Raw genomic sequence first — 12,289 nt, 5'->3', positions numbered from 1 at the left:
ATAAGTCTACTTAGTGCTTATAATGTACTGTTAGAATGATTTAATGATGCTATTAGTGATATTTGCAGCGATTGGACTGGCATAAACAATTAGTATTTAGGATACAGTTTCTTGGTAGAAAAAACACCTAATTCCATTAATTGCCTCTAGTTCTGCTTCTACTAACTGCACACTTTGTACATGCTAATAATCTTGTTATCAGTTGTTGCCGAGCTAATTAAAATCCATGTCTATAAGCATAAACCACAATAAAAATATGTATTCTGCTCAGCTTTTTATATATTAAACAAAAAATTTTGGAAGACCAAATTTAACCATTCATCTCCAGAAAATGCAAGAGAATTAAAAAGATGCATATGCCAAATTAACCTGTAACAAGCTCAAAAGAAGTAGTAGAAATAATTTTGCATTCTCATTATAGGATAATAGTTAAGAATCATGCCAGTCCATTGGTTAGTATGGAAGATACCTCTTCTGCTTTCAGAAAGGCACTGTTCATTTTTTTGAGTAAAGGAATATATCCTTAAAAGACTTTTTTGATTAGGCCTTTTTTCTTCTGAAAACAGCAAAGGTATATTTTAATTTGTTCTATAAGTCCCCAAAATAATCTGAAGTGTATTTCCTTTTTGGTTGCTATTTTATTATTTCAGATTTAATAAATAATTTCTAAGTCAATGGTATAAATTGCATGAAGGACACTTCTGCTTCCTTTTTGTTTGTTAGAGGGAAATTATATATGATGTCATATTTGTATCTAGCAACAGTGATTTGAGTTTTAAGACCGTATTATTTGTAAATTATTATTTGTGACAATGAACTTATACTGGACCGTGTTTTACAATTAAGCATGTTCACAGTATATTTTAGTTACATTCATTTGTGTTATTAATAAAGACATAAAGATGTTAGGTATGACTAATCTTAACTGGATTTTACTCAAGGAGAATCACTCTAATTGGGACCAATCTAAACGAGTAAGTATTCCTATGACATTAATTTATTCTGTAAGTGTTCAAACTGCCCGGATCCTCTCAATTGGGAATTGGCAAGTGTCGTGTTGTTATAAAATGATACACATGCTGCAGTAAGGGCTCTGTGTTATAGTGTGCTTTTTGTTTTAAGAACAAATCATTGTTAAAAATGTAAGAGTAAAGTGGTATGTGTGTATAAACAGAACATCTATATCTATTTTATATATGGGTTAGGCACCAGAAATTGAATTCCTAAAATCTAATCTTCTTTCTAACAACAACAAAGACAACAGCAACATCAATAGAAAATAATGGTAAGATGATATGTTTGAAAAATCTCTCTTCAGGAAAAAGACATCCTCAAATCTATTTGTACTATTGACCCCAAGTGAAATTCAGCCAAATAAAGAGTTATACCAGGTGGAACTTCCCCCTCCCCACCCCGCCCAATTTTTCTCTGCTGTTCTATTTCATTAAAACAAATACATCAAAATTTTGATGATCTGTTCAGGTTATCCATTGCTTTTGAAGCACTTTTATATCTGCAACACACCTGTGTATACTCCCAGCCTCTTTGACCCAAATCAAAAATCAGTTTTTCATTCTTATTTTCTTTTAGTTCTTTGAACTTGATGCATTTATACATGCCCCACTTCTTGAAGTTCTCTCCAGCTTTGGCTTCCTTGATATCTTTTTAAGTGGTTCTGCTCCTTCTCTCAGCGTCCACTATGAGTTCTTACTTATCTACGACTCTAAAACGGGCTATTCACCAAGGTTCCATCTTTGGCCCTGACCGCTTCTCATGACATCATTCTCAAGATATAAATCTACTTATTCCATGCATCAGCTACCAACTATACCTGCTCACTTTCAAAACAAGATCTATGACCTTAAACATAGGTATTCAATTTTATTTGGTACACTTCCTTAAGTATTGCACAATTGAATCTATATCACTATCTCCAAAATGAACCATTATTTTTCGCTAAATACATCCCTTAAAGACTGCATCTCAGCTAAACCTACTATTTTTGAGCAACTAGAGTTCCTCCTTTGTTCCCCTTAGCACAATGGGCTCAGTGTAATGTCTTATTTACTTGTCTATCTCTTCCCATGAAATCTAAGATCTGGGATGGCAGAGTCTGTTTCTTGTCTGTTTTGTTCACCATGGTATACTAGTTCTGCTCTCCAAGAAGAAAAGAGCTAACGCCCAGTGACTCTTCCCTGTCACCCTCCTGCATGCCCAATTATTCTGCAAGTCCTCTTGATTCCTCATCCTAAAAGTCTCTGGAATCCGCTGCCCTACCACATTTTTAGTTTCCTCTTTTATGATCTATGGCTACAAAATATTATAACAGCTCCCTATCTGATTTTTCTGCTTCAAGCCTATTCATCTACAGAATTACCTCCTTCTGATTAAAACTTTGCAATGATTCCAGTTCCTTAAGATGATATATAAGTATTTTCTGAATGGAGCTGTTACTTACTTCAATGTCATTTCCTGCTCTGCACTTCCCAGGGGCTGCAGCATCTACCCATATTCATTAACATTCCAGAACACATGAATTTGAGACAGCACACTGTGCTCCTATCACAGAGCTGGATAGACATAGATATTGATAGAGGTATAAATACAGATATCCATACAGATATAGGCATGGATATAGATTTATAGTTGTAGATATGGATATAGATGTAGACATAGATACTTTCAGTCACTTGGAGCCAATTCTTCTACTCATTCTGAGCCAATTCAAATGCATGTCCTTGGTGAAGGACTTCCTTCAATGCACAGAGAGGTGTTCTCCCATGTCATTCTATAGAATACTGAGAATGTCTCTGTTAAAGCGCTTTGGACTTTGCATTTACATGTTTCAACTAAAAGTTCCTTGAGAGTCGAGATGGTATATGACACAGTATCACATAATCAGTAGTAAAAACATTTGTAAAGGAATGTGTCAATTTAAACATGACAATTTGTACTAATTATCATATTAATCTACCATATGAAGAAAAATCAATTTAATTTTAAATTTAGCTATCCGAGTATCAGTGGTAAAAAGAACTTCAAATTAGGAATCCTGTAAATAAAAATTTATTTCAGAACTCTTTCCTTAAATATAAGGCCATTAAGTAATAGTTAACGTAAAATAATAAATCCCTAGATTGGAAATAGAAGAAATAAATATTTTCTTATATGAAGTATAATTCAAGAAACACTTGGAACACTGCTCTCTTCTATTTTTAATTTTTAACTGGTAAGTATATTATATATTAAGGAGGGTTTATATTTGAGAATGTGATTTTTGTTAACACCCAAATTGCTCTGAGAGTTTAACATTAAAATGTTTTGAGTTTGTTTGAACTTTTGTATAAGAATTGAAGATACTTATTTGGAAACTTCTTTTTATAGAAAATAATCATGACACTGGTGTGTGACAGAAACAAAAGAATGCAACCTCAGGGGCTTCCCTGGTGGCGCAGTGGTTGAGAATCTGCCTGCCAATGCGGGGGACACGGGTTCGAGCCCTGGTCTGGGAAGATCCCACATGCCGCGGAGCAACTGGGCCCGTGAGCCACAAGTACTGAGCCTGCGCGTTTGGAGCCTGTGTTCCGCAACAAGAAAGGCGGCGACAGTGAGAGGCCCACGCACCGCGATGAAGAGTGGCCCCCACTCGCCGCAACTAGAGAAAGCCCTCGTACAGAAACGAAGACCCAACGCAGACAAAAATAAAAAAAAATTAAAAAAATAAAAAAATTCTGCAAACTCCAATTAAAAAAAAAAAAAAAAAAGAATGCAACCTCAAATCTAAGTACATAGAGAAAGACAAGCTTAATGTACTTGGGTATTTCTAGTAGACTCAGCTCTGCCTTTGGTAAGCAAGACAGTAATCCCACTAAGAAGACAAGTCCAATTGAGTTATCAGAAAGAATGCCTCCTGCTTTTTTATGCCATGTTAACTTTTTTCAGCATTAAAATGGTTCCTGTGCTTTCATTTAAAAAATACTTGTGTGCACAGTCTGCAGTCAAGAGTTAGTAAAAAATGAAGCATAAACATGGTTTACTCAATTACAAATTATATCAAAGTCAACAATTTAGAATTTTAAAAGAAAAAAATGTATTTTCTCTCCCTTCACAAAGATCATGTATTATTTTGAAGTAACTAATACAGTTGAGAACAAATCAGGATAAGGTTCATGTTTATGTTACTCAGTCTAAGAGAATCAGGGGAGCTGGAACTCTAATTCAGGTCATATGGGAATACAGATAAAGAAAAAGAAAGGGAGGACGGAATATGCAATCCTGTTTTGGGTGTGGATAGATGTAGCTTGTCATGAGTGTTCTCTGCTTCGCCAGGAGAACATGTGCAAGGGATTACCAACAGGCAAACTCGACCTGGGAAGCAGAGGTGGTGGCCTGGAGTGGAAATAGGCTATAGAGTCTCAATCCTCCCTGTGAGTCCTCCATGAATCTGGAAATTGGGTTATTTTTACCCTTATTAGAAGAGTAATTCTTTGGTCAGAAAACTGAAGATTTTTTTCCCATTATTCATCTAATACTGAAAAAGCTCTAATTTAATGACTTTTCTATTAAAGTTTTCAAAGTTCTCCTAGTCAAACATGCAGTTATCACTAATACTAATAGATCATTACACATTAACTGTGCTGATTTCCACCATAAAACAACCATGCTTTTACCCTTCAGGGCTTGTCAATGTTGGTGGCATTGTCCTAAGGCTTACTATGAGTGTAGAACACCTACTGCTGTCATTTTTCAGCAAACATTGTCAATTTTTTTTTGTCTCATATTGTTTTCCAGTGTGTTTTGATATGATTTCTTCTGCTGCTGGGTTCTTATCAGTATCTGCTATCTCATTAGCACAAGCCTGAGCTGACATGATGCCACCTTGTTCAGCCTTCTGGTTTTCCTTGGGACTGTCCAACAGGGACTCCTCTCTCTTCACTACAAGACTGTCAGCCCTGTGCCAGCTAATAATTAAGAATCGGTTAATGTTTGATAATAAAATTGCATTATTTTGTACTTGGGGACCTGAAGTACAATAATTTATTTTCATCTCATTAGGAATATCTCTTCACCAATTGCAACTGAAAGCAAGTTCACAGAGTATGATTCTCTCCTTTCATATAAAGTTTGTGTACATATGCAAATGATGTGGCACAGGAAATAATGAGAGGTGTATAAAAGCGGTGTCATGGAGTAATACCATATTGATTAATTTTGTCACCATATTAAATGGGCCTGGGATTCTTACAAGAAAGGTGCTATTTAAGCACAAAATATTGGTGTTATGTTTGTACTTGCATAGCTTATAAATTATATCTCAAAATTTCACAGACAAAAAGCAAGTTTTTACCATTGTCAGCAGCAAAGCCAAAGCAGCTATTCCAGAGGGGGCCTCCTTCGTTAAGAAAATAATTGCCAGTGGAGTCCTAATCCCTTCACTGTTACCAGTTACCATGAGTGAAGGTGGGTGGTGGGTCAGGTAGAAAGAACATAGCCCAATTTCTGGGTACCAGGCTGAAGCTGACATGGTGACCAGAAAATGATTTTTTTTTTTAATTTACGAAGAGCAAACCTGATATAAATAGAATTGACAACAAATACATTTGGAACACCAAAATGTAATCTCTTCTTAACAAAACAGCACTTATTGTGAAAACTATGTATTTTCCTCCAAAGGTGCCAATTAGCATGTTGAATCAAGTATTATTTAGGCAAAACACTAGAATGAGAGATTTCACTTTTTGAAGTGCTGAAACAAAAGTTTTGTTAAAACCTCTTATTCATCTTTGTATAGTGCTTGGAGTAGTAAGTTCCTAATAAATGTCACTTGAATGAATCATATGTCCCTGAGAATAAACAAGAATTCCATAAACTGCCAACTAATAAGTGCCAACTAATACGTTTAATATGGCATTTATCTTGTTATGCACTTGTGCTAAAATTATTTTCCATTTATTGGATTCTCTGTACATGAGGTCTGTTCTTTGCATCTGGTACTTTTTAAGTGGTGATTTGATTGATTTATTCTAATTAAAATAGGGGTTGCTTTAGTGAACTGGTTAAGAACACACGGTGGACGCAGGTTACTTAAGTTTGAGTTGCAGCTAGACTATTAAGATAAAATGGACAGTTCATCTAAAGCGTACCTATTTCAATGCCTAATGTATAGTAGCCCTCAACCAATGTTGATAGCTCTTACTTTAAGTGCAAGATCACCTATTAAACATTTGACACATTGCAACTTCATGATGTGTTTATTAGATGCTGTATGTTAAGTTGTTTATACATAACCCTTCTTATAGCCTCAATTGCAATGTGGGGGTTCCTCTGAGTTCCCTAAAGAAATCAGAAAATCCCCAGGACAGAACCTAAATGACACTCCTAATTAGAACATGAGTGCCATCTAGTGGTAACAATTGCTAACTACAGGTTTACTGGTGAACAGAAAAGTAGGTGGTGAAAATGTTCTGGTTCTGCATAATGCAGTCTGCTGGAGTGCATCTCAGACAGACAAATGAGGTTTCCTATATGTACAATACCCAACCAATAAAAAAGTTTGAATACACATTTAATCAGAGTGTGGGGGAAATTTAGTTTCTGGTCCACAGGAAGCATACAGTCTAGTTCTATATAGAAACACCTATATAAAATTCTTAAGCTGAATTATAAATACAAATTAGGAAAAAAAAACAAACTATGAGTCCATATATAAAAGAGGCTAGGAAGAGCTGAAGAAAGACGAGTATAGTATTTGATAGCAAAATTTTTTTGAAGGAAGATTATTCCGATTTGGCTCAAAAAGTCAAAGAAAAGTCTAGTTAATGTATCTGGGAGACAGAAATGAAGTGGGAAGTAAGGTGCAATACACATAAGAAAATCCTTTAAAGTCAATTAGACAGAATATAAGAAGCCATTAGAAATTTTTATCCCAGATTGAGAAGATTGGTGTGTAAACAGAGACTATTTGGAGACATGAGTTCACGAACAGAGAGATCCTAGGTTTTGTTTCTTTACAGAAACAGCTTTATATGAGAAGATCTTGGTAATGGAGTGCTATACAAAATGAAAATTAGACATCTATAAAAGTAAGTGTATTAAAATTGATAGGCATTCTTATACTGAAGGCTTATCTAAGAAAAGAAATGTAAGTGCTTATCTAAATGAAGCTACTGGATGGAAACTAATAATAAGTAAATTTTACTTTTAAATTCATAAGATTTCAACTTTTACCCCTGTTTTCTAAAATCTTAGTTTAACTGCCAGTGTTTTTTTGTTCTTTCCTAAGGAAGAACATTTTTGTTAGACCAAGATGTCACAGAGGGTGAGCATGAGGACCACTTACAGGAGGTCAGTTATGTCCACAACCTCTGTAAGCAAAAGCTGGCACTATGAGCACCGAAACAGTCAAATTAGAGCTCTCTCTCTCACACCGCCTGTTGGCTGTGGTTGCAGATTTTATCAAGACATCCACAAAGTAGGCTATGTTCTTTAGTGCTGGTAACTGAAGCAGCTGTTAAATTAATTAAGTCAGTATATTTTCCAAGTCTGATTAAGATATGTTTATTTCTGCTTTCACAAAACAGCTGTGATGTAAATATTAAAACTGATGTTCTAAGAAACCTAAAATAAAATTAAAATCGTCATATGTTGTCCGGTTCAAGTAAAAGTTTACTTTTAGATCGTCATGTTTTATTTATATTTGTAGGGAATACTAGTGTATACGGACAGTGCAAGATTTTAATGTGTTTAATTTTATTTCTAAGTATTTTCAGGTTCACTATTCTTTCTTTTAAATTTTTTATTTGACATTTTATTTTATTTCTTTTCTTTTCTTTTTTTGGCTGCGTTGGGTCTTAGTTGCGGCACACAGGATATTTCATTGTGGTGAGGGCTTCTCTCTAGCTGTGGTGCATGGGCTCTGTAGTTTGCGGCACATGGGCTCAGTAGTTGTGGTATGTGGGCTTAGTTGCCCTGGGGCATGTGGGATCTTAGTTCCCCAACCAGGGATCGAACCCATGTCCCCTGCATTGGAAGGTGGATTCTTTACCACTGGACCACCAAGGAAGTCCCTCACTATTCTTTTTGGCAGAGTATAGAGGACTAAAACATCAAAACAGAATATGCAAATGCTGAAAGTGGCTTTATTAAGCAAAGAAGGTGATCCAAGAAAAAGGACTGAACTTGAATTGAGTATTGCTCTGTGTTTCCCCATGTTTTATGGTACAATTTGTTGGGATATAACCTTAGTTATGTTCTTTTAACAAGAACCTAGAACTTTGAGTCATATGAAAGGAGAGAAAAAAGAGGGCATGATTTAAAGAAAAAAATCTGTAACACAAATAAGACAAAAGCTTAGAGGCAACTCAACTGCTACAGATGTGCTGCATCTGCTCACTTGCCCACTGGGGACCAGGAGATAAAGAGATTAAGACATTTACACAAAGATGGTTAGACAACAAGCTCAGATAAGCAACATGACAGCTAGATCCAGGTACCCTAACCATAGTATGGAGAAAATGACCCACTAAACCACTTAAACAGTATTTTAATTGAGTTAACGTTCAAATGCTATTTTATCAGGGAAGACTATGAGCTGGTTATTTAAGAAATGTCAGTAACATTCTGAAATAGAAACATAAGATATTTTAATAATGACTCTTCAAAGTAAACAGCATTAGCATTTTATAAGAGGGAATGAATACTCATGTCTTTTAATTACAATTGTAAGTCAGGACAATATTTTAAAATCCCATTTTCACATGAGAATAAGAGAAAATCTTAGTTATGATGCATATGAGAAGATTTGAAAAACATGAGTTAGTTTCTTCTTGGCAGACCTCCTACAGGGAAATTTTTTTCTGCTTTCTACTTTATGCATTGTTTTTCTAATTTCAAATGTTGAACTGCATATACTTGAACCCTGTGGATATGATAAGATACCAAGGTGAACATGATCCATACAGCCCTCACTTTCCAAACACAACAATTTAACAATATGCAGCACAAAGATAAACTACATCATAGCAAAATTCCAAAATTTTCAGGAAGATGTATAAGTCAAAAAGACTAATATATCCACATATAGCACATATGTGGATGTTAATGTAGAACATATAGTATTAATATAGAATATAGAATTGTCTAATATTATTAAATGGAACAGTATGAATTATAAAAGAAATGAAAATAAATATAGTCACACATCCTGAGTCTTGATGAAATGTGTCCATATGACACAGTGACCCTTAAATTAATGACTGAAGTTAACATTCTAAATTTGAAATAACAGAAATTAACCAGATTCATCCTTTCCTTTCTTTCCCTCTAAATTATCAGATGCTCTCAAAAGGAAAAGTGCTATTACATCGTCTCTTTGTTTCAAAAATATGTTTCTGTCCAATTCTTGTAATAATATCACTTCCTTTATAAAAAGTCAAAAACATCATAAGCCTTTATAAAGAATCTTTTATTTAAAAAGTAGAAAGATTTAATCCATCTATATTATTTAAAACATACATTTCCTTGTTCATGTTAATTGTGGGAGGGTACCATGAATCATGTGACTGATAGTGTTTCCTTCTTTACATTGGCTACTATCTTCAAGGCAAACTGAAGGCCATTTCTAACAAAATGTAAATGAATTTTTCTCTCTAAACCTCATTCCTGGTTCATTCCTGGTATATCTCTCCTACTATAATACCACTTTACCCTATGTCTTGATGTGACTGACCTACATTTTTGATTAATTTTTTAATTGAAAAAAATTCTGAAAGCCAATTTAAATCCTTTCTAAAACAACACGAGTTGAAAGAAAATATATGAACTACAGGAGAGAATGACTCAAATGCCAGTTATCAAATCACATGTAATATAAAGGTGTTCTAGGAAGTGAAGCAAACTATAAGCAAGTTCAACCTCTGTATCCCAAGGCTGAATGTGCTCAATTATAATAAACATTTAAAGACAAAAACCCCATTGCACAATAAAAAAATACTTTAAGCTCTTAGACTTTCAATCTATTTTGTGATATATTTAAAGAGGTTATAAAAGTCCTGGTGATTCTCTCTGTGAACCAACAGCCTGATGCTGGAGTGGAGCCAGCGAAGCAGAGAAAAAGCCCAGAGAAGTCGAATCTCGGCAACAATCCCTCAGTTAACACATAGAGAAAATAACGTAATTACTGGAAAGTGGGAAAAAGAAAATAAAAAGTACGGAAGGGTAGAGAAGCATTAAATGTGAGCACACAAATTTGTCTTTGCTATGGAACAAGAAATCAGCCCAGATCCTGAGGGTAGCCATTAAAAGCAGAGACTGGCTGTTTGTACAACATGTGTGGATGAATGAGAAGAAGCCAAGAAACATGAAAAAGACTAACTTTAATTACCAGAAAAGCTGCAAAATCAAGAACACAGAGCTAGTAGTAGGAAGGCTTCCAGCTACAGGCTGCATGGCACTGTACTCTCCTTGCCAATTAGATCCAGTGAGACCCCATCGGGGGGATTAAGTGAGGAGAAGAATCAGCTTCAGTGCAGGGTCAGGCTGGACTCAAACGCACATGAAAAGCGCACACCAGCCGGCAGCGGGTGTGACCTGAGGCTCTCACACAGTTTCAGAGATGGACGTACAGAAATAGCAAACAGTATGTGGGATTGCCTTCCCATTAGGGACGGGTGCTAACTCCATGATCTATGGAAATATATTGCAAAAGAAATGTAACAGAATTTAACAAACAATTACATCAAAGGAATGGAGAGAATTAGAGAAGGACTCAGAGAGAGGAAAAGTAGGACTGGCTGAACAATGGCACTAAAGCTGCCACACTGTGGATTTACTACCTGTGTTGTTTCCAATTACATCCATTGCGCTATAAAAATTCAGAAAAGAAAGGGGCTGCTGTCTGAGACTAAGCCGACTATTTCCTTAGCTTATTTAGAAGTGACCCCGGGGCGGGTGGGGAATCAAGGAGAAATAAAAACAGAGAGTCTAACAGTCCAGAGATAAAACTCGCAAGTGTATAAACAAAGACAAGTGCTTCCAAGGCAGGACCTGAGGAAATTCTCCAAAGTGGTTAAGTCCACTCTCGAGCCAACCTCAGGGAACGCAGCAGTCGGTGCTGCCGCGGGAGGTAAAGGTGCCTGACTCTGGGAATCGTAGAGAAGAGAGACGGCAGCCGGCGAGAGCGCAAGGGACTCATCCGAGATGCCCCGTGCGGTCTGTCGCCGTCGCGTCTGCGCTGGAATCTGTGCTTGAAATTCGGGAATGTTGCGGGTCAGAAAACGGGGGCGGGGCGGGATCCGGAGTTCGGCGCGGAGGGAAATAGCAGCAGACTAGCGAGACGCGTAGAGGCTCAGAGAAAACCCTTCTAGAGGCAAAGGGACCTACACGCCCCGGGACGCACTAACTGAAGCCTGGCGGCGGGGAGGCGCGGGCGGCGGTGGGGCGGGGGCGGGGGCGGGGGCGGGGCGCGGGCCGCGCGGGGCCGCACAGCCAGTCAGAGGCTCTGCGCGCGGGCGGCGCGGACGCATTGGCCGGAACGCTAGGGCTCCAAACGCTCCAGCCGGAGGAGGCGCCGCACCTACTTCCGAATATAACCGACTACCGAGCTGAGGAGCGTGACTACGTGGAGGCGGCCTCCAAAGTGCAGTGAAAGCGCCCGGCGGGAAGGATGTGTTACCTGGGTCCCCTCCTCAGGGAGCGGCTGGGAGAGGTGGAGGATTCCCTCTGAAGGATTAAAAACTCGGCACTTGTCTTCTGCCACAGGCTGGGGAGGACCCGAGCAACTGCTCCATTTGAACTGTGCCGACGGGCAGGAGGATGGGAGACGGGAATTGAGAGTCACGGACGAAGGACGGAGGAGTCTGGCGTCTGCTTGGTAAGTGGCTGGCATTCCTTCGCCGGTGACTGCTGTGTGTGATTGTGCACTTGGTCTCCCAGGCGCTGACAGTTTGTGACACGCTCGCTTCTGCAAAGCCATCCTTTCTTGCCGTGTTGCCAGAATTTTAAAACTGTCACATAAAGCTGCTTGTTGTCGTTTTTGTTTTTTTAATCAAACATATTATTTTTCTCTGCTGGGATTTCAGGTCAGAAAAGTTGAGGCAAGACTAAATATAACCTATTTGTGTTACCTTGTAATGTCATGCAGAATGAGAGTAAACAATTCCTACAGCTAAACTGTAAGGTGACAGATGCGAGGAGAGGGTAAGATTTTTTCTACAAAAGAAACTAAATGTTCAAAAAATAGGATGTCTTTCTCAGCTACTGGATGTATGTCTTGTGACTGGGGAGTGTGGTT

General features: G+C 37.6%; 1 protein-coding gene across 1 annotated transcript in view; it reads left to right on the top strand.

The window, feature by feature from the left end:
• Nucleotides 1-11,536: 11,536 nt before the first annotated feature.
• The window catches only part of CNTN5 (contactin 5), a 1,367,783-nt gene continuing 1,367,030 nt past the window's right edge, over nucleotides 11,537-12,289 (top strand). Inside the window, exon 1 of the mRNA XM_082409880.1 lies at nucleotides 11,537-11,869. The gene's annotated coding sequence lies outside the window, so the exon portion shown is untranslated. The remainder of the gene's footprint in view (nucleotides 11,870-12,289) is intronic.

Source organism: Balaenoptera physalus, assembly GCF_965194825.1.
Source record: "Balaenoptera physalus genome assembly, chromosome: 10".
NCBI classification, from domain to species: domain Eukaryota; kingdom Metazoa; phylum Chordata; class Mammalia; order Artiodactyla; family Balaenopteridae; genus Balaenoptera; species Balaenoptera physalus.
This window is presented reverse-complemented; position numbering and strand designations above follow the sequence as displayed.